The sequence below is a fragment of the Hirundo rustica genome, chromosome 1, assembly GCF_015227805.2.
Source record: "Hirundo rustica isolate bHirRus1 chromosome 1, bHirRus1.pri.v3, whole genome shotgun sequence".
Lineage (NCBI taxonomy): Eukaryota > Metazoa > Chordata > Aves > Passeriformes > Hirundinidae > Hirundo > Hirundo rustica.
Genome location: NC_053450.1, coordinates 129248596 through 129270121, shown reverse-complemented (window position 1 = coordinate 129270121; position 21526 = coordinate 129248596).

The following is a 21526-nucleotide window of genomic DNA, read 5'->3' as shown; positions in this document are numbered from 1 at the left end:
TACATTCAGATTCTCTTATTTGATAATTAAGCAAGATTACTTGTATTTGAGTAATAAAAGTCTTTTTCAGCTAAATCTGTTACCTTTGTTCAACTCAGATTGCCATGGAATTCAATGAAAACATGGTGAATTTCAAGAAATATGGCCAAAGAAAGGAAAGGAAAGAATAGTTATTAATAACAAATTATAATCAATGATTTCATGTTCAGATAAGAAACTTAGTAAGCACCTTCAGACTAACAGAAAATAATGCTAATATTTTAGACAGGTATGCATCAATTTCCAAGATGCAGACTATACTCTATCAGGTGTAAATGTGAAATGATCCCCTATTTCCTAAAGATTGTAGCTATTCATTGCAACTTACTTCCTGCCATATAATATATTTTCTAATACTTTGCAAAGTAAATGTATAAATACATATCCTTTGCTGTAGTGTTGAAGGTGTGAAATTATTCCTCTATTTGCACGTGGTTTTGATTTGGGGGGATTTAGAATATCCTGAAGCTTAACTTGGAAAAAATTGCTGCAGTTGAATGTATTACCATTGAAGTAATTATTCAACCGAAGCTGAAATAATCCATAGAGAACAAGAATAAAATAAAACAGATTTTTTACAAAATTTACCATGTAAAAATAAACAGTGATTTTTTTTAAAAATACTGTTTTGGGGATTCAATGGATTTTAAAGGAACCTTTGTTTCAGACACTAAACATGGTAGTGTATTTCAGTTCTCATAGCCTCTGAGCCTCCTTTACATCACAAATTCTCTATAATAACAAGATTATTTTGTTTACAAACCCACAATATTGCAAAACATTTGCATAACTAATGTAATTAAGTACTTGTGCACATGCTAATGTGTTCTACCTAATCTTAGGTTTGCAAATTTTCAATTCTGTGTAAGGGATAGAATTATAATTTTTTCCTTTCAGTAAATGCTTCAGGGTTTAATGACAAAAATTAACTGGATAGCATTAGTATATTCCAAGAGACAAAGAAAACTGTGCTGCAGGAAATTATCCTGCCACAAACAAACAAAAATTTTCCCATGTAAATTTTGTGACTAATGTTCAGCATACATTGAGCTTTTAAGCAATTAAAATGTTGTGCTACGTTCAACCATCATTTCATGCCCTGAACCCAGATAAAGAGAATAACTGCTGATCCAATAGTACTAATCCAAAACTGATTGATGTCACTGGAAACATTGTACTTATCCAGCATCCTATGAAAGTGTAAGGAGCTCTCTAAATGCATAGGTTAAAATGCAATTCTGTTTGAAAGGTTTTTATTGAGACTAGGTGCTTTCTGTTAGAGCAAATTACTTTTAGTCATCTGTGCTACACCCTAAGGTGGAATATCTACTCATTGTTATATTAAAAGCTCATGAGTCCTAAATACATCTTGCATTAATTACCACCTAAGAAAACAATTGACCTAAGCCAGAGAAAATGCAGATTAATTATCACTGCTCAGTCTCTCGTAGGACTGGATCCTCAATCTCAATGTGGCTACATAATACACTGCTAATGAGGCTTCATTAGAAAACACTCTCTCTCAGTTTAAATAATTTCTTTTATTATATTTGTTAAAAAATAAACCCTGTTTCTTTGGTTTTCAGACTAAGTCCTTTCCATATTTTTACCTATGAAAATCCTGAATTTCCTACTTATTTCTCCACATTTATTTACATGTAACACTTAAAGTAGCTGTCATTTACCACACAGAGTCATTAAGAAGAAATTGATTACGTGTCCATATCTTCTTTGTCTTATAATCAAGAATTTCCAAAGTAGGGACAACAGTCATATAACTAAAACATGATAAACATATTAGCAGAAAGGAGAAGCCTCAACTCTTCCATTATTGCCAAGCATGCAAGGAGTGAAGAAACTGGATTTAAAGAATAAAAAACACAACTTCAGGCCACCTCTGGCATTTCTTGTTTAACAGCCTAATCAGAAATATGTGCCAGCTGGACTCCTTCACCACCTGGGTGCTTACCCCACCTGGGCTGGAGGTCGAATAACTGGATTTACATCTCTTCAAGATGCTCACAGCATCTGAATAGCCAGAAGGTAACTTGGAAATCCTATTTTCTCATGGACTTAAGGTCTTTTATTCATGAAGTTACAGTGATAATTATTGCCACATTTACTGTTTCTGAAGAATTTTAGTGCCAGGTCCTGGCAAGGGAGCTCCTAATGATTTAACGCTTTTGAAGATGAAAAGGTGATCTAATAGTTAAATTTAGAGATTAAATATTAAAAAGCTATATTCATAAGAATTTTTGAACACTCTCAATGTCCTAAACATAACATTGATCTTTTATTAGTTGCTAGAAGTGAACACCTTGTGAACAGGTTTTTTTTTTTCCTGGTGTGTTTGCTAGCTCTTAGTACAAATCCTCAAATCCATATTCAGATGTCATTCATGAACCAGGATAAATACTCATTAAGTGAATCTCTCTTCTTTCTTGTGGCTAAAATGGTACCTATTTCAGGTGCAAAACCAGTATCACTTTAGTTGAAAAATTGGCTAAATTTCTAGAATGAATATTAACAGTGTATGACTGACCTGTGTTCCATTTATTACTAATTATTTTAATTCCTAGAGACTGCTAAAGCAATAGAGCATAACATCACTACTGACTGTTAGAAAAGGTGATGACTCAATTGCTTAATAAGTGACTAACAGCCGAAAGGGGGATAAATCCTACTGCACACTGGAGTGTCTGTACTTGCAAACACTTGGCTTTATAAGCTCAACATTGTTGTCTTAACTTTTTTTTTTTTCCCCTGTAGAGTTTATAATGGAGATTCTTATTGAATATTTAGAGCTTGTCATATCCACTTAGAGCATGCTTAAGTATACTTAGGTATACTTCAGGCCACAGCTATATTCATCATACTCTAGAAGTGGAAGACAAGTACTTAAGGTTCAGTAAAGGCAAAGCATTATAAAACTGTCACTTTTAAGAAGTCTATATGAAAGGAAAAGAAGTCAATATAACTTATGTATTGGTAAAAATGTTCTCATAAAATATGTATCTATTCTTATGAGCTTAATTTAAATAAAAATTAATTATATCATTAAATTATTTATTACTGAAGTAGAGAAATAATCCCCAAGTAAGACTCCAAAAATACACTACTGCATCAACATTTCACTGTTCTACTTCCCCATGCAGTGACATTAATAAAGAATAGATTTGTGTTCATAAAATGAAGTTCAATATTTCTTTAGTTTCTCTGGTGCATTCAGTTAACAATTAGTACCAAATTAGGATAAGCTTTTCCATTGATTGCTGGAAACCAAGTCCCACTGTTATCTTTTACTGCTTCACACTATTCACCACAGCAACAATTTTCCTATTTATATCTTCTCAAAATCCACATAAAAAAAAAAAAAAAAAAAAAAAAAAAAGTAATGAAAATTTATAATGTTTCCAAAATGAAACTCCAGTGCTCAGTTCATAGTTGGTCTCCTCCCGCCTGTTGTTTTTGCTTACACTCTTCTCCGTCACCTGTGACTTTGGCAACCTGGCGAATGGGGTCACCCCTCTTCCGGTTTCTGCCACAGCCCTTGGAAAAGTTTTCATGCCCCTGCAGAAAGGAAAAGACCCGTAACTATAGCAGATAGAGAAAACCAGCAAGTTCAAACTGGATCTTGGAGGAAGGAGAGAGGAAGACAGAGAAAATGAAAGGCCACATAGGAGGGCAGTTGCACAGATGCAGAGCAGATGTGTGCCTACACTGAGCAGGCTGGTGTGGGGCGACCCGACACTGAGCCTGGATGTCTACATGAACAGCAGCAACATGATGGGTGTTAAAGAAGACAAATCCCCCTAATAAATGTTGCTTGCTTTATATTTTTTGAGAACAGAAAACTGTTAAAAAACTTAGAGCACTTGCTTTATGCCTCAGCTGTTATGTATGGTTTTCATTATTCACAGGAGCTTGAAATTCCTATGTCAGCTTCTTCAGGATTGCCTCTGCCTTTTACAGCAAAGAAAAAGCAATGCTAGTTGTAAAAAACTTTGGTTATTTGGACATCTATGCAGAAGTTGATTTATTTTTTATAGAACTGCTGTACTTTTAGTTTAAATCATATTAATGTAAAAGCATGTTTCCTAGCCCATTAAAGCTTAAATTGTGCAGATTAATATACTACATCTAATGCTGCTCGATTTTGGAAAGCAACCAAATTGAAAATGCAGTTCAGTCTGAAGCAAACATATTTTTATTATTATCTTTGATAAAACTGGTCTTGCTACAAACAGTGTATATATTGCCAGTGTAATTTGAGTCAATTGAAACAAATGAGGGAATAGTTATACCTGATAAAATATAAGACCATTTCATTTCCTCTGTGAAATGTCAAAGTTTATGATTCTGATGTCTAGAATATAATAGAGTTGAGATAACCACAACCCACACACCAGTTTCATTTGTGGATTGCAGGCACTTCTTGATCTGTGCCAAGAGATTACAGTAGTATGTTTTTAAAGAGCTCATCATTTATATAAGAAGACAAGAGTTGAAATGAAAATGTGTAGATGAAAACAGCCTTCATAAGGTGAAAGAAGCCCAAGATAGCTGTAAGGTGACATAACATCTATCAGTGAAATGGAACAGCTGTCTTAGGCAAGACAGATAAAAGTAAATGACTTCAAAGCAGAGGAGGAAAGTCAGGACCAACCCTGGATTCCTAAATCCAAAGAGATATCCATAAAGGAGAAAAAGGTTTGAGTATTAAACATAGGATTTTAAAACTACTCCACATCTGGCAGCTGCAGGACAAGTACTGGAGTAGATTGTGCATTACAGAGATGCAATATGGTAATTTTTGTCATTCTTCAATGACAAAATGGGTTTGGTATGCATATGAAAAATCAAATTTATTAGAGAGAATGCTGAAATTTTTTAAAGCATCACTCAATCACATTTCAAAAATTTCTGAAAGTATGTTTTCACCTAAAAAATCCCTACATTAGAGACAGAACAATATGAAAAAAATATTCATTATCTGTCTTAAACATCATAAATCATTATGAAAACTTGAAAATTACTGCTGAAAATTGAAATGTTCAAATAATACAAAGTCGTAAATATTGGCATTCCAATGAAATGAAAATTAATGCCTGTTTCCTTAGAGTTTCCCTTGAAATTAAGCAAGTGAACAAGAACAAATACAGTCTATCCTAGAAGGAAATATAATTTTTAATCCCATGTAGCTGATCAAGCAAAATAATCCTATTTCAAATATAATGTCATTAGAGTTGATTGGGATGATTAGTTTTGATTGGGCAAAAAATTGCCTAACACCAAAGTTTATTATCTGTTCAGAAGAAATAAAGAAAAAAGGTTTAAAATTGTCATAGGGTGTTGGGTACTGTTTTTATATAAAGTGAAAACTGTGCTCTTAAAACCCTGTTTTATGTTTCGCATTATGTGAAGTTTTGATTCTCTACATCTTTGCATGCAAACTTAAATTTCTGACTAAGTTCTGAACACCCACTGATGAACAGGTCCATTATAGCATGTATAAATAAAAATGAAGGTGTTTGAACTCCTCATAATGGTGAGAGAGAGAAAATTAGAACCCCTGTGTAATGCCCCAAGAGAAATCTGATTGACTGTGAGGTAATGACACAAGTATTTTTTCTGTAAACAGGCCACCAGATCACTGGAAACAGTAGTTAAAGGTGGAAGACTTTGTTTACTCTATTCTATTCTTGCATTTGTGCTGGAGGTGCATTTTGCCAATTAAATTTGCTCACCAGCTCTTCTTCAATACAAATGTGATTTGCAATGTTCATGCAGTGTGATATAGTCATAAAAAGGAAATTTACTAAAGTAACACCAAGAAAAAATACTTTAAAGACAAGCTGCTGTAGTAGCATAGCCCGTTTTGCTAAGTACTGTCTTGCATATGAAGAAATTGTTATTTAAGACAAGATAATTGACATAGCAGTAGAAAATCGTGTCCACAAACCAAAGCCTCAGTTCTTATGGACTAGCACATGCTAGTGGTGTGACATTGCCAGTGAGGTTCAAGGGGCTTCATCTGTGAGACTGGCACCAGACAATTACTGGGTTTTTTCCAATCTCCATCTTTTGACTGACTTGATTGGACCTTCACTCATCTGAGGAAGATAGTGATGATGATGATGATGTTGATCATTAAAACACAACTGTTCAGAAAAAGCAGCAAGAGAGCTCACTGTGAAAGGTTTACTTCAGGCAGTATGTTTCACAGACCAAGCAGCTGTTCTGCCTCCATGTAGCCAGACTCGAAAAATCCTGTTGGCAATCCTTCTGATGATCCTCCAACCTTAGCATCTTCTGTGAGGAATACTGTCTCCATCAGAAAAAGGACTGTATATTTGCCATCATGTTGTTTGCTAATGTCTTTGATATCCTGAAGGACAATTCATTGTTTTAATGCATGATGTAGTGCAATTCATCATGCAGCAAGAACAATGCTAATCCCTTTCCTGTTTGCATCAGCCATCACTCTCTAGCCGCTATTGTATCTGTATCAATCTGAGCTCATTTATATTAATCATGAGTCGTTTGTAAAAAAAAAAAACAGTTGCAAATTGTATGCATAGGTACCATAGAGATGAGAAACAGAGCGAGGGTATTAGAGAAGAAAAAAAGAGGAAATGAAAAGTGTGTTTTATTTTTTTATGTTTATAAAGCAAATAAAAAGGTTAAGCAAACAGCATATAAACATGTTACAGAAAAATAATATTCAGTAAATAGAACATATAAATGCAGAAAAGCTCATTTAAAGGAGATTGAAGAAGAAATTTCAAATTACCAGGACACTTAAAATTATCTTAAAATTATCTTAAAATTTGCACTTGAAGAATTGCAATTTGAACATTATGCGATGTTGCAGATACCTTCTCAAAGGTATAGTCTCTCAGGTAGAGTTCTGTACCAAGTTGAATTCTTTTGCACTGAGATTTACCAGTCTCCTCTCCTAAGTATGCAAGCTGACATTTATTTAATGTCATTTCCATTATTAAGGGTTTCTTAGGTTGTGCATCAGCTGCTAGGACGAATGCAGCATGTTATTAACTGTAAAAAACGGCTAGTTTTGACTCCAGTTTAGAGTTAAGCCTAAACAGAAAAGGTGCTTACATATATTTGTTACAAAATGCATTAATTTGTTACAAAATTGCTCCTAATTTTTGTAAAATAATTTTATAAAACAATTTTACATACAAAATAATAATATTGAATCTAGCTGTACCATCAGAATTGAACTATATTTTTAAGAAATTCTCTGATCCATAGCCATCATACTTTTCCATGGACATAATATGTCACAAACCACTGTATTTTAAAGTTGACAGTACAAAATAACCCTACATAATATGTCATATTAATATTTCTCAAGGCACAGGACAAAACCCAGATGTAAAAAATGCTATGTAATTTGGAATTTATTAAACCATAATTTTTATTTGTCTCTTTAGCTTTAATATTCATTAATCTGTCAACTTGGATGCAAGCCAAAGATGATTTCCATATTTCTACTAATTACTAAGATATTTTCTTTTCTAGCCTTATATCTTAAAATTGAATAGCTCATACAAAGCATTTTCAGACAAATATAGGAGTAATCATACTTTTTACATCATCAGTCCTGCTCCAAAAGATCAGTTCCCTCAGAGTATTTATAAAATTCCATGTAAAGCTGATGTCCATTAGATAAAAGGTAACTAATGGGGGTATATAAGCAATCTTGATATCCAGGCATTATTTATCAGAAATCTAGTCAAATGTATAGCAGAATATTTGCGCTAAAATAATTTCAAGGAGCCGAAGAAAGAAAATGCACTATTTAAGTCATTGGCTGATGTTTTGGTAACCAGATCTGGTCATGGTGTCACTCTGAGTGTCGTGAAGATACCTTGATTCTTTTGGAGGGTGTTTTATCAACTAAATTGTCACAAGGTACAGCTACTTCAAAGCTATTCAAATCTTAAATTTTTGCCTGCTAATGCTCGAATACATGATGCAAGTAAGATAAGGACTCAGACTGGGTAAACAACCAGAACCCATTTATACTGAAAAATTCCTGGTACTGTAAAGATGGTATTTTTGTGTAAACTACTTCATGAATTTTTCATGATTTGTTTGTTTGCTTTTGGTGGATTTTAATACAGAAAGAAAATAAGAGGTTGTTTCTTTACTATGGTATGTTTGAGGCTGAAAAAATTACTTGGCAAGTGCCCTCAAAATGAGGTAAACAGGAGTGATTTCACCAACAGCATGGTTACACTGGACTTAATTTTAGGCTGAAAGTTTCAAGAAAACAGTAATAAAGGCATTTAATATGCAGCTATAGTCTCATTCCAGACATGACTTATGGTAGGTAGCAGACAGTTAAGTGATGCCCTGGGCTTTTTTGTAAAAACAAAATATCATAAATGTTCAGGCAAAAAAGGCCTGGTCTGAGAGGTATCAATATTGATAAGAATTATTGAACACACAGGCAAACCATTAGATTATTACAAGATATAAGAAAGTCTTTAAAGGATTCATCCATCTGAAACAGAAAAATATTGCTGAAGACATAGTTTTTGAGCTGGATATATTTTCTGCAATATGATTTATGGAATAGGAATTCCATCATCCTCTTTATTGTTCTGTTAGCTAAAAAAAATACTTTGAAATGGCAGTTTTCTTCTAAAATTATGATTTATTGAAGAGATAATCAGAAAGATTAGACTTGTCAATGTCTGCTGGATATATGGGCTAAGCAACTCATTTTTCATTTTGCTAAACAATGCTTTAAGCTTATAATAAGTTTTCTAAAAAACCCCACCCTCTTTGCATGAAGCCTTATTTCAGTAACTTTTTTTAAGAGAATAATGAGGCAACCACTAGGTTTCTAAGCCATCAGAAGCAATCCAAGACTCCTAAGCGTTCTTACGTTGCTTACAGAATTATAATATGAAAATTTTGTCCTTATTCAGTTTTATTTCTAGTTATTCCTTTATTCAATCACTTTATATAAATTTATATATAAGAAGCCTTGATAAAATTACATGTTGTATTTTTCAAATAGGATGAAATTCTACTGGTATCCCCACTGTTTGATGTATTGTGTTAATTAATAAGTCTTGTCACATAGTAGCAGCCCTATAACATAATAGGAAAGTAAATTCCTCATTGTAATTAGTGGCAGGGGATTTACATATTTATCCAATTTTTTTCCTGTCATCTACAAATATATTAGTGATTTACATTATTTTTTTCATTTACAACTCGCACATAGTGTTTCTGCCTGAATATCAGATAAAAGCTTAAAGGAAGGTTTGGTCTTTTAAGGGAAATCTCTTTTCTCACTTAGCAACTATTCATCATCTAAGCCTAAGGCCTCCTGAAAGCTGCTGCAAAGAAAAGGGTGGATGTTCTGTTTTTTCACTTGCTTTCTGGCTGTCATTTTTTTATTAGCAACACTACAGGGGACCAATTACACCAAGAATAAACAAGATATCTATTTGGGTTTTTCATTATTTGACTGCTGCAGTTCCTTTTCCTCCATTAGAGATTTTCAGCAGAAAATACCCCATGGTTTTGCCTATAAACAGGATTTGGGGAGCATACTTAGAGTAATAGTATTCACTGGTGCAGAATAAACACAATCATAATGTTAAAATTATTAAAATGTCTCTGGGTCTCTGTCTGCACAACTGCAAGCTTCAGTGTGAATTTCCATCTGGCTGCCCCTTACACTGCCTTTAAAAGAATAAGAGCAATGCTGCCTTGTTTCAAAAACTTTGCCAGAAAAGAACAGCTTTAGCCAGTGGTCCCCTGCAGAGCATTCAGGAGATGTACTTGAGTTAAATAATAGCCGTGCCCATTTGTGTAGGTCAATGTTGTCAAATTTACAACCTCTGTCAAAGGCAAGGCCGAGTCTCGGCGTTGTTGGCCCGTATGACTTACGACTTACCTTGTATATCCTTATGGCTTTACAGTATTTGTCCTACTATAATAACCTTGGCAAAGAAGAAAATTACACAACGCACTCAGACAAAGAAAGGAGTTTATACCACATTAACCCACTGGCTAGTGATTGGACATGAATGTTTGGAGAATGGACCACAAAAATGAATTAAGTTGTTTGCTCCTTTGACGTACTAAATACATGCTGGATGCAAACCCAAGCTTTGCTCTTGCCAAATATATTTTTGATGATTGTGATTTCAGACACAATTTTCGGTTAAAGCTCAAATATGTAAGAACTGAAAATGAGGGCAACTACTCACACATCTATTCACACTAATTAACACTTACAAGATATGTGAGAGCCTTTGAGCAAAACTCTTCATTCTTCCTTTCATCTTTATTTTTCTTTTTCTATTAAGTTTTCCTGCCTTTAATTCTTATAGGCTTCCCGAGTTAATTTGTCTCAGAGTTGCCCTATGTTCCTCTAAGTCAGTGAAATACATTCTTGCTTCTATATCTAGAATTATTTCTTCTAGAAGACCAAAAAAACCCACCAAGCCTACTTATCATCTGAGTATTAAAAAACAATGACAATATTCATATTAAATATCAATAGTAATGTGAGCAGTAGGATAAATTACTGTTCTTGTTAAATGTGATTTCTTATCCCTCATATGTATTTTATATAGATTATAAAACTCCTGGGCATGAACCCTTCCTCTGAAAAAGAGTGAAGAGCTGTAGATGCATATTTTGGATAACTGTAGGGCAAGGATAACACTGAGAATGGTGCTGTGGATGTGGTCTGCACATCACATTTTTTGACTATAACTTCAGAGCCGATGGTTTTGTTACGGTATGTATGTCAGACTGGACATATGCACACACAGTGTAGAGTGTTGGAACCTGAACTAAAAATTGTGCAGGGAATGATGATGGCTTTGAGGTATTTCAGCATATTTAGCTGCGATTGAACTCTGCACTTGCTTGAAAATACCTGTTTCTTTCCAACTTATTTTAGACTATTGAATTTTTTTTTTCATAGAAGCTTCAATACAAACAAGCATTTTTGTATTATTTATTTTTTGTTAAGTAGATGTCACATTTATATTGCACAATCTCTACAATCACTATACTTGATGAAAAGAATGGAGTACAATGATTCTGTTTCAAATCCATTTGAAATTCAATCCAGCAATGAATTTCACCCAATAGCACTTATTAAGTTTATGTGTGGATTTAGGGAGTTAAAAACTACCTGATCGTGGTATTACCACACAAATTTGTTAAATCCTCTCACTTACTACTCGAAAGGAGGTTGCAGGAAGGTGGGTATCTAATTCCAGATCTAAATCACACTTTTCCCTGATGTTTTTCATCATTTCTGTACAGAAGAAAGCGTTTTGAAGGATCAAAAGCTCTGAGCTGCTTTGAGAATGACATTCTGGAGTCCTTCATCCTGAAAGATGCCACATTGGGTATGTTTTATACTGTAGTATATATATTGTATTGTAAGGAGAGGAGACCTTTGTACAAACACTTAATCAGTAAATTCCCTGAACAATGACAACAGCATAAAAAAAAAAAATCTGTATTTGTAGCTGGGCACAGATTAAACATTGATATCTTGGTAAAGTAATTAATATAATCAAAATATCATTTTTTTCAGTGCTACTTTGACACAGAATAGAACACTTGGTAGCAATGATCCATCAGAATAAAATAAAGTATATTTTGCTGATATTGGAACTCTCTTTCTCTGACAAAACCCTTCAAAATATATTAGTCTGATGCCTCATGGATGGCATCTTGAGTCAATTAGAAGCAGGGGTCTCCAGGAAAACAGCTAATAGATTATGAACAGTATAATGCTGCACCAATTCCTGAAAGCTGAATGAATGACCAATGAATCCAGGTTAAGGCCCATTGGGACAAAAATTCTGTGAAATATCAAGCAATCTTCCAGTACAGCAAATTCCACACAGCAATATGTTCCTATTACTATTCCTACTTTAAAATCCAAATCTAGTAGACTCTTCCCTCTGCTGAGAAGCATTTTGTTATTCTTACAGTGCTTAAGAAGTATTATCATACTTAATTCAACTTTAACTGTGCCTAAATAAATAAAATCTCTCTGGTAATCAATTGTGGTTTTTTTAATAGTCAACTTCTGAAATAAAATTAAGGTTTCTCATGTAAAATAGGACTTTGCTTCTGTATCTGCCCATCTCTTCTTCTCTGCTAACATGTAGAACTGTTGATCCACTTTTACAAGACTGAAGGCTGGTTTAAGTTTCTACAATGATTAGATTACTACAAACTTCATGAAACTTGTCATCTGGAAGGAGGAGACCCAAACAAGCATCTCTGGTGTAAGGAAGGGAGACAGGAATTCAGAGAGAAGGAGACAGTTATTGACTGTGGTTGCAGTCTGACAGATGGCCACACACACACACCTCTAGGACGCTGGCTAGCCACAACAAGTGCTTCTGGTGCATGTCAGGAGATGATGGAAAACTAGGCTCACTTTTCTTGGAAGGGTTAGGGGACAAACTTAAAATCCATAGGAAATCAAATATTATTAATTCTACAACCCACAAAATAACTTGTTTTTATTGTGTTTATTCATATGCTTGAAAGTTCAAAAATGTTAGGGAGTTTTTTTATTTAAATGTGAATATTTGTTACAAGTGTATAGCAAACAAAAAAAATATTCCTGGAATAAGTAGATTTCAATAGGGTACTTTAAGAATCACAGAAAAAATAATATCTAACAGTGAGTAGAGAATTGTATTAGAGAAAAGAATATGTTATTTTCCCAAAAACAAATTCTCCATCTCCTTTCCTCATTGCAGAGCTTCTGACTTTAACCTTTTCCACATCTCCTCCTACTTCAATCCAGCAATCTTAACAGTCAGGCCGATCCCTCTGTTTGACATAAAAATCTTTTGAGATAAATACTGAATTAAAGAAAAAAAGGAGAAAAAATATTGAGTGGAAAGTTTGCTTGACTATTGTCACTACTATTATTACTCTTATAGCTGGTTCATGCTTTCTAAGAACTAAATAGATAGTAAAGCAATTTCTGGGATGAAAACCTTGTTAAACGGCGGGGGGGGGGGGGGGTGTGTTCAAATTATTGCACAATTTCTTATGTGTAATATTGGAAAGGCTTTAATATCACTATATATGGAGTACTTATCTACTCATATAGGACCAGGAAATTCATCTATATGCTGCAGCTCTGACTTATTTCCTTTCTTCCTTCCAAAATGCTCAGATTGGCGATGAAGCTACCACTGTCTCCCTAATGTGCTCCAGAATGATCAACCTCATGATGAGGCTATCTGACATAATTACCAAACTTCCAAGGAGTTGCTTGGGATTTAGAAACATTGCTCTCACTACTTTTAACAAGATTACGGAGACTCTACTGCACACAAAACCTCGAAAATTTAGGTGGAACCACTAAACATTAATGACTGCAATGGTTAGACTCAAATAAATTAAAACAATTGAAATAATATTACCATAGTGTTTCACCAGAATTTTATGATGGTTTTTCAAAAAATAAGGAATAATTCATAAAGAAATTTTACTTTGTCTTTCCTTCAAATATTCCTTTTTGGTGTCACCTGTCAGCCATGACAAATAGTGCCCACAGCAGTACTGCCTACACTACTGGTACTGCAGAAAAGGGTAAGCATTCTCTTCTTGGTTTATGTTGCTTATAGACAATTGCAAGTATTTTAGAGCTCTTATAAGCTATTGCTTAAGTGTTTGTCACTGTGGTATTACAGTGAGTGGTCAGCTCCAAAAAATATACACGTACATATATCATACATGTATACACATACATATATCTTGAACTTTGAGAAGATAGAAAAATAATGAAGGAAGAAGGAAAACTGGTCAATTAGTTCTAAAAACACCATACTTGTCTTAATGTTACAACACATTATAGGGATGGGATTGGAAAAACTGGTGGAGAAAAGGTACTAATTTTCTTGATAAAAGGAAATAATGGCAAAGAGAAAGAATTGGGGTGAAAAGCCAAGTGTACAAATCTTGAAAAATAAATGTCAACCTTTACTGTGATAAATGAGAGGAGAGAAGACCATGGCCACTTGGAAGTCTGGAATCAGAGATTTTGTATGCAGGACAATGGGAATTCTTCAGCGAGATGCACACATCTGACTGCAACATGGAATGAAGTAATGTTGATCCCAATAATACAGATCTAGCAAGAGAAGCATTACAACAGGCTAAGTGTCCATCTTATGTTCTGCTCATCTCTGCCTGCTCTTGTCTGTAACATCTCTCTCTAGGAGGCCATCTGTGGATACCTCCTGAGAAATCTGTAGCTATCAACTGGAAGTCTTCAGAAGTGGAGAACAGGAAACCTGCTGTGATTCCTCAGTGGAAGAGGGTTACTTATGGTGCCGAGGAAAATGCAAATACAGAAAAAAACCATGACTGCTATGCTGTTGTTTGCTCAGATGCATTGCTCTCTGATGAAAGCATCATGAGCTCCAATGCTCCTAACAAAAACTTGCACAGAAGAGGACTGACTTGTCTGGGATAACAAAGCAATCCAAGCCAGCAGAGTTTCCTGTGCCAATAAATTACTGCACTGCAAATTTCACATGTAAAATAGCTGGAAAAGATTGCAGTCAAACTAAATTTTTTTAGTTGGCTTCTCAGACATCTGGACACAGAAAAACCCCTAAACATTACATTATTACCCAAATATATCCTTTATCCTTCATTTCCTGAGTTTTCCTAGGAAGACATCTTCACACCATTTTTTAAAATAGCTGTAGTGTGTGACGTGGATAAAGTGCTAAAAGTCCATGTCTTGTGAAGGGTGCAGTGATAGGCAGTTAGAGAAGACAGCTTCGGGTGAACAGCACAAATGAGTTTCAACCATTTCAATGTCTCATACTCAATAACCCTGTTCCCTAACCTGTAATTCACCACAAACCTCTACAAATACTCATGGCACTGCTTATTTGCTGCTGGGATTTACAGACTGAATGATGGGATTCACAGACTACATTGTGCTTCATGGCACAAGACATTCTTTTGTTAAACAGTTACATGAAATTTGTAGTTGGAACTAGCTGCACAGTAGCTACACTTCAAGGGTTTGATCCTGTGCAAACATACCCAAGCAAATAACTTGCCTATTGATTTAAGGGTGCACATTTTGGTTACAGAGAGGCTAGTCACATAAGCAGAGTTGTGCATGTTGTTCTGCATATATTAACTAGGATCTCATGTCACCTTCATGCAATATACTTAATATTCTTAAACAGTATTACTGGTTATACAAACCAAAGAAGAAGCCACTTTACAAAATAAAGGTCCCCACATATATTTTTATAACTCAGCTAATTTTCAAGTAGCTGGCTCCCCTTTCTCACTTCTGCATTTGTCATTTAAATAAGTAAACAAACTAACAAACAGAAAGCATTGCTTCTGGACTTCATTTTCCGGTAATTTTTTCATCTTCTAACAAGGGTGCTTATGTAGTTTGGTAGAATCTTTGGTAAAAAGATGCTCTAATTGGTGCAGATAGATAGCCACAAAATTATCTGTGGAGTTTAGCTCCACAGCCGTCACTAAAAAAAGGAGTTTATCTATAGACTGTAGTGTTTCCTCCTGAGTTAGTTTCATTCTGACATTTATTTCTATTTGTACTCATTTTGCTTCTCACTCACTAAATTATTTCCCAAATCACCTTATTTTTTTCCTCATCATTCCTTATAGTTAAGCACTACTACAAAATAGGTTTGGCTCAATTTACATACTAAATGCAGTAAAACGTGTTACACCAGAAGTACATGCCTCAGAAGGTGACAACCTGAAAACATGTAATTTTCTATGTTTAAAGTGGGTTCAAAAACTGTGAAATGTTTTTTTATTTTTATTAATTTTCATTTTTCATTCTTGCAAGGCAGATAAATTTACTCTATTTCTAGCTGACCATAGTTAGTAATTAAAGTAACTTGTAAGCATTTATCTCACAGCAAGAGAAATGTTTCGTTTTATAAAAGTTAGGCTTTTAGGTTAAAAGTCGCCCATCTAGGCCTAATTACATGGTTATTCAAAATATTCCCAGAACAAGTCAAACTGGTGAAATTACACTGAAAAAAAAGCAACTATGCTTTAATTTGGTCAGAAAACTAAGTGGAAAATCTAACTTCACAACTGATTTTAATACAAGCTGCTACTAATACAAGTAAAATTCCCAATGTTTCAGTGCAAGTTGCCTAAGCAAATCCATCTAGAATATATATATATATATATATATATATATATATATATATATATATATATATAATTTTTTTTTTTTTTTTTTAGGCTACTCATTCTCAGTCTACTTCATGCCAGAAAGATGTGCCTGCTCTTACTTGGTTTTAAACTGCAAGACAGGAGCCATTTAGGGCTTTAAAGTACCTCCAAACCTTTAATACTGACCCTTCAGAGCACTCATATTCCTCTAGAACTGTGTCAGGATTATCAAAAGAAAGGTCTGAGTGTATCTGGGAAGTGTGGGCATTTGCTGTAGTTCGCAGGGAAAGGAAATTGCACCAAAACCAAGATGCAAAAGAAGAATCTCAAGTACAAAAGATAAAAAATAAAAGAAGATATTTCTTATTAAGGAGTTAGCAACTTATTTTATTTAATGTCATCCTATCCATTCAGACAAAATTCTACTTGCTCTATCCATTTCTAGGAAAAAGGCTCACCTGAACCTCAGCTAACTGCACATATCCAGGGCCTCAAATGTTGAATACACAGTGTATTCATTATGGCAATATATATGTATATATTTTTACATAGCATTCTAAAGAGAACATTAACAGAATCCATTCGCCATTTTCATAAATGCTATTCCTAATATCAGATGTGAAATTAATAAAGTGAATTCCTTTTACACTGACTGGACTGACCTTATAAGTATTTAGTAGATCCATGAGTTTCAAAATTTTAAGCTGTGTATTGTTTTATTGAGCCACACTGAACTGCGTACACATGTAGTGAACTGAATGGTGCTAAACCATACACACAAAAACTGACCCAGTTCACAGGATACTCATATATTTAAGTAATAAATATCAGCAAATTCTGGAAATCAAAAAGAACAAAAATTATTGAGTTCCTTAATAAATTGACATATTAATTGGTTACATTTTAGTGCAACTGCTGTTAAAAAAAGAGCACCATTATTTTTCATATCAAACTGTTTTGGTTTGAATCACAGCTAAAACAACACATTTCTGAAGATTTTGTAAGTTTGTGTGTTAATATTACCTTATTTCCTGTTTTACCTTATGCATGGTATAAAATGGAGTGCTTTAAAATACTGCAATGAATTATCAGATGTTTAAGTTTTATATTGCCTTAAGTTTATCGGCAAGAAGTATACCTAAAATCACTGCTTAATTAGAATTCAATATATGATTCCTTGGGGTTTCACTTAAAGGAGTAAAAACTCACCATGAAGCTTTCAGTTTTTCCATTTCTCTCACAAAGAGAAAGAGTCATTGAACAGGAATTTATCGCACTTTTCCCCACCTTGACAGCCCCTGGAAATGGAAAGGAAGCCCTTGAGCCTGGCCAGGTATCCAACAGCTCTGCTTATCATGCAGTTTTCTCCTCAGCTCCCCCTTCCAACAGTGGATAAGGGCAAAGACTATCTGCACACAATTACAGTTTTCGGGATGTCTTACAGTGACTTTGGTTTTATGTACCTTGTTTAAGGTACATAAGGCTAGTAGAAAAATAGTCAACTTCCTGTTTCTGTCGGACCCTTGACAAATAATTCCCAGCTTTACCCACAAATTACTAACTACACCAGTTTTCACTTTGTAAATGGTACAGACACTAAAAGAAATGTTTTGAACATTTTCTTAGCCAGAAGACTTTTTTGCAACTTCATATTCAAGGACAAGGAGTTTTTTCTGTTTCTGCAATAGTAACTGGGTTTCTCTGTAACACAACAATGCAGTTCTTGTTGTTGCCTGAATATTTTGTACTCAATTGGATATAATAGCTTACTTTTTCCTCACAGAAGGAGTTGCTTGGGATAAGAAATAATGGAGCTCTAGAAAAGGAAGTCTATATGAGCTCGGTACAGGACTTAGCACTGTGTAGGGGTGGTGCTGAGCGGAACCTTCGTGCAGAAGTGTTCTTCACAGTCACAGTTTCTTAAATAGAACCTCTTTTTATTCCTCTGCAGGTCTAGAAACCTTTTTCAACATCTATGCTATCAGCTGGATTTTTGTTGTCTGGTAATTAAGAAATTGCTTAAAATCAAGTACAAAATAATAAAATACTCATTTCTTCCTCCCCCTCCTTCCCCTCACTACACTTGCCTCTATATATAATCTATTTACTTTATTTTTGCTCTTCTTATTATTCACATTATGTCCACATCCTGAGCTTAGGGTTGGGGTAATTTTACAATGTTTATCAGTCCCAGTGTTAAAATAAATGGGACCAACTTGGTGTTTACAGCTGTCCGAGTTCAAAAGTGAGAATTATAACCATCCATGCTGGGAACCAGAGATTTGGTGAACCCTAAGCTTTTCTTCAGGCAGAGGAAGCTACACTCATGCTTGTCAAGGAGATTAAGGAGAAATCTGATTGAGTCTGGAAGACTATTGCTGCAGTGGATTACAAGTTTGATCTTCTCTTTTTTCAGGGATAAACAACCTCAAGGGCTAGGACATTGGCACAGAAAAGCAGATAATATCACTAGCTGTGAAGAAAAAGTGTGGCCATATGGCAGGTCCAATAAATGAAAGCAAATGAAAGTGAAGCAATCAATTCAATAAAATATGGCTGTGTGCTGTTGTACAAAATTGACACTTATTTTTGTATTTGTAGATTAACGTGTACTCTTTCTCTGGCTCCTTTCTATCTTATTTATTCAGACTGTATACTCTTTTGGAAAGGTCTGTCTTGTATTAGGACTATGCATTGGATCCTGGAGCTGCCATAGTGCAAATGTTTAAAATTGAGTCTTTGAATAACAGATTGAATAAACAGGGGATAAAGATTTATAGGTGCTGGTGAAGTGTGAAATTTCTAAAACTGCATAGTGCACCACATAAAAAGGAGGTAAATCAAGGAGAATTTAAAAGTTGGCCAAAAATGCATGCCCTCTAACTCTTTGATCTCAAGGACCACAAGTGTATTCAAAGAACAATTAACAACCAAAAAAAACATACAAAAATTGAGACTGTCAGAGCTGGACATTTCCCTCTAGAGTTCATGTATTATTTTTTTCTCAAATGGGTCTTATTTGTGAATTATAAAAAGAAACAAAACCCCCACCAACCAACCAACAACAACAACAAGATTATGATAAAAAAGGATTTCAAAGTTCTCCTTTGTAACATTTATTGTATTCGAAAGCTATTTCAAGATAAAATATCACACATACATGTATACTATATATAGTATATAGAATATATACTATATAGATACTTATTTGCAAAAATAAGGCTATCCTAGAACAACCAGTAGGTAAAGTAAACCACAGTAACACCCAACAGCATTAATTTCAGTGATAGCACATCTGTTCTAAAAGCAGCTTTCTCCCTTCTCAGTGTATGCTTTCTGAGTAAGATCAAGAAAGGATTCTGATGGTTTTAACTCTATCCTAAAGCAAGATGATCACTAAATCAGATAAACTATTAATTGCTTTAAAGCTCGTTACTCCTGTTTTGCCAAGGCTGAGATGCTTTGCAGCAAAAAAAGCAGCCAGGACTCTTCCTGCCAAGAATCAGACATCTCATGCATGTTTCATAAATGTTTCTCCACTGAAAACTCAAGGATTAAGCAAACAATTGTTCAGTTTGCAAAAGCTTCCACTAATGATTTTTAAATAACTCAAAAAGAAATCTTGGCCCAATTTAAAGCAACAGTAAATTTTATTTCAGTCTTTTATACAGTACAAAATAAATGCAAACAATACAAACCATTTCAAATTTCTATGTCATCCCAGTGCACTTAATATGCTGATAACTATTTTTGCTACACTTGTTAAACTCCTAAATACCTAGATACATGGCTTTTTACTATTAAGTAAAATCTCCTTAAAAAATGTACATTGAATGTACATGGAAAATATCCACTTTAAGAAATGAATGCTTCATAATAAAGCTTTGCCATTTATAACATAACATCACCACACCCTAAAATTTGGTGCGAAATAGATCAGCTCTCAAGTAAGCACCTTTTATAGCAAGATGAAAAACATTTTGACAGAATAGCAACTTTGTGTCTAAAAGAACATGGATAAAGAGTCCTCCTTTACTTAGAAAATCATAAACTTCATGCAAGGATGGAGAAATAATAATAAACACCATCGAGATTTGTTTTTCAAGTATGCTGTAGTAACAACATGGAATATTAAAACATGCTAAGAAATAGGCTTATCGCCCGATATGCATCATGAGTGTAATCACTGTCACTGCACCTCACACACCTCACATGACTGGCAACTCAGTAGAGAGAAGATAAAGAGAAATTTTTCTTTCCAGGCAATAAAATGGCAAGAAAGCTGCTCACATAGGTACTGGGTGACTGCAGTAGCCTCCACTGCTCTAATGATGCACAGATGTAGGTGCAGCTGGAAGGGCTTGAAGGGCTGGCAAAGCACAGGGCTCGGTGGACCACTTCCAGCCCCGGCAACACAGAGCTCAGCTGAGAAATCCCGCCTTCTGCTTCCCCAACATGAGGGACTCTTCTCTGAAGCCATGACCCTGTAGAGATTCAGCTGCAAAAGGACACACCATGTTCATGGAGTAGAGAAGACCATATGCCATTTAACTGTCACAAGATATGTAAGCTGTCTAGTGGCTGCGTGAATGTCACCATATTAATGGGGGACCTATCACCTGAAGGGCAAATATTAAAAAAATATTTCATGTGTGTGTACTATATTTATATATAAAACATGCACTGTGTGCATATATTTGCACACTTCGGTAGAAAGTATTTTATACTCACAGCTGTACAAAAAATAATCACTTACTTGTAATGAATGTACTTTGTCCTGTTTGCATTTTGTAGTTTGCGAGCACAAAACTATAGAATTCCCACGGTTCTTTCTTCATGAAATGGTCTAAATCCCTCAGTCTTGCCCTTTAAAATCATAAAGTATGTTCCAGACCACATAAATTCACAAGACAGAGGGCAGTGCTGCATTGCAGTAATTGAGATGGCTCTCGGAAATCCTGGACGCCAGCAGCTGTGGCCTTACGGCAGCGTGAGGTACCTCTGCTAGCTTGAACAGATGCCGTGTGCTATGGTCGTGGCTGGACTGCTACTAGTGTGAAAAAACAGGCTCGTTTGCCCAAAGTGACGCTGCTGTGGGGCACAGGACTTTGCTGAACAAGTTTCCTTAAGGCTTAGAGTGTACTTGAAAGCAAGCCGTGTGGTCCTTTAACTGACAGCATTAGCCAGAACATCCCAGTGCATTTCTCACTAGAAATCAGAAGTTAATTTTTCTTCTCTGTTGGAAGTTGCA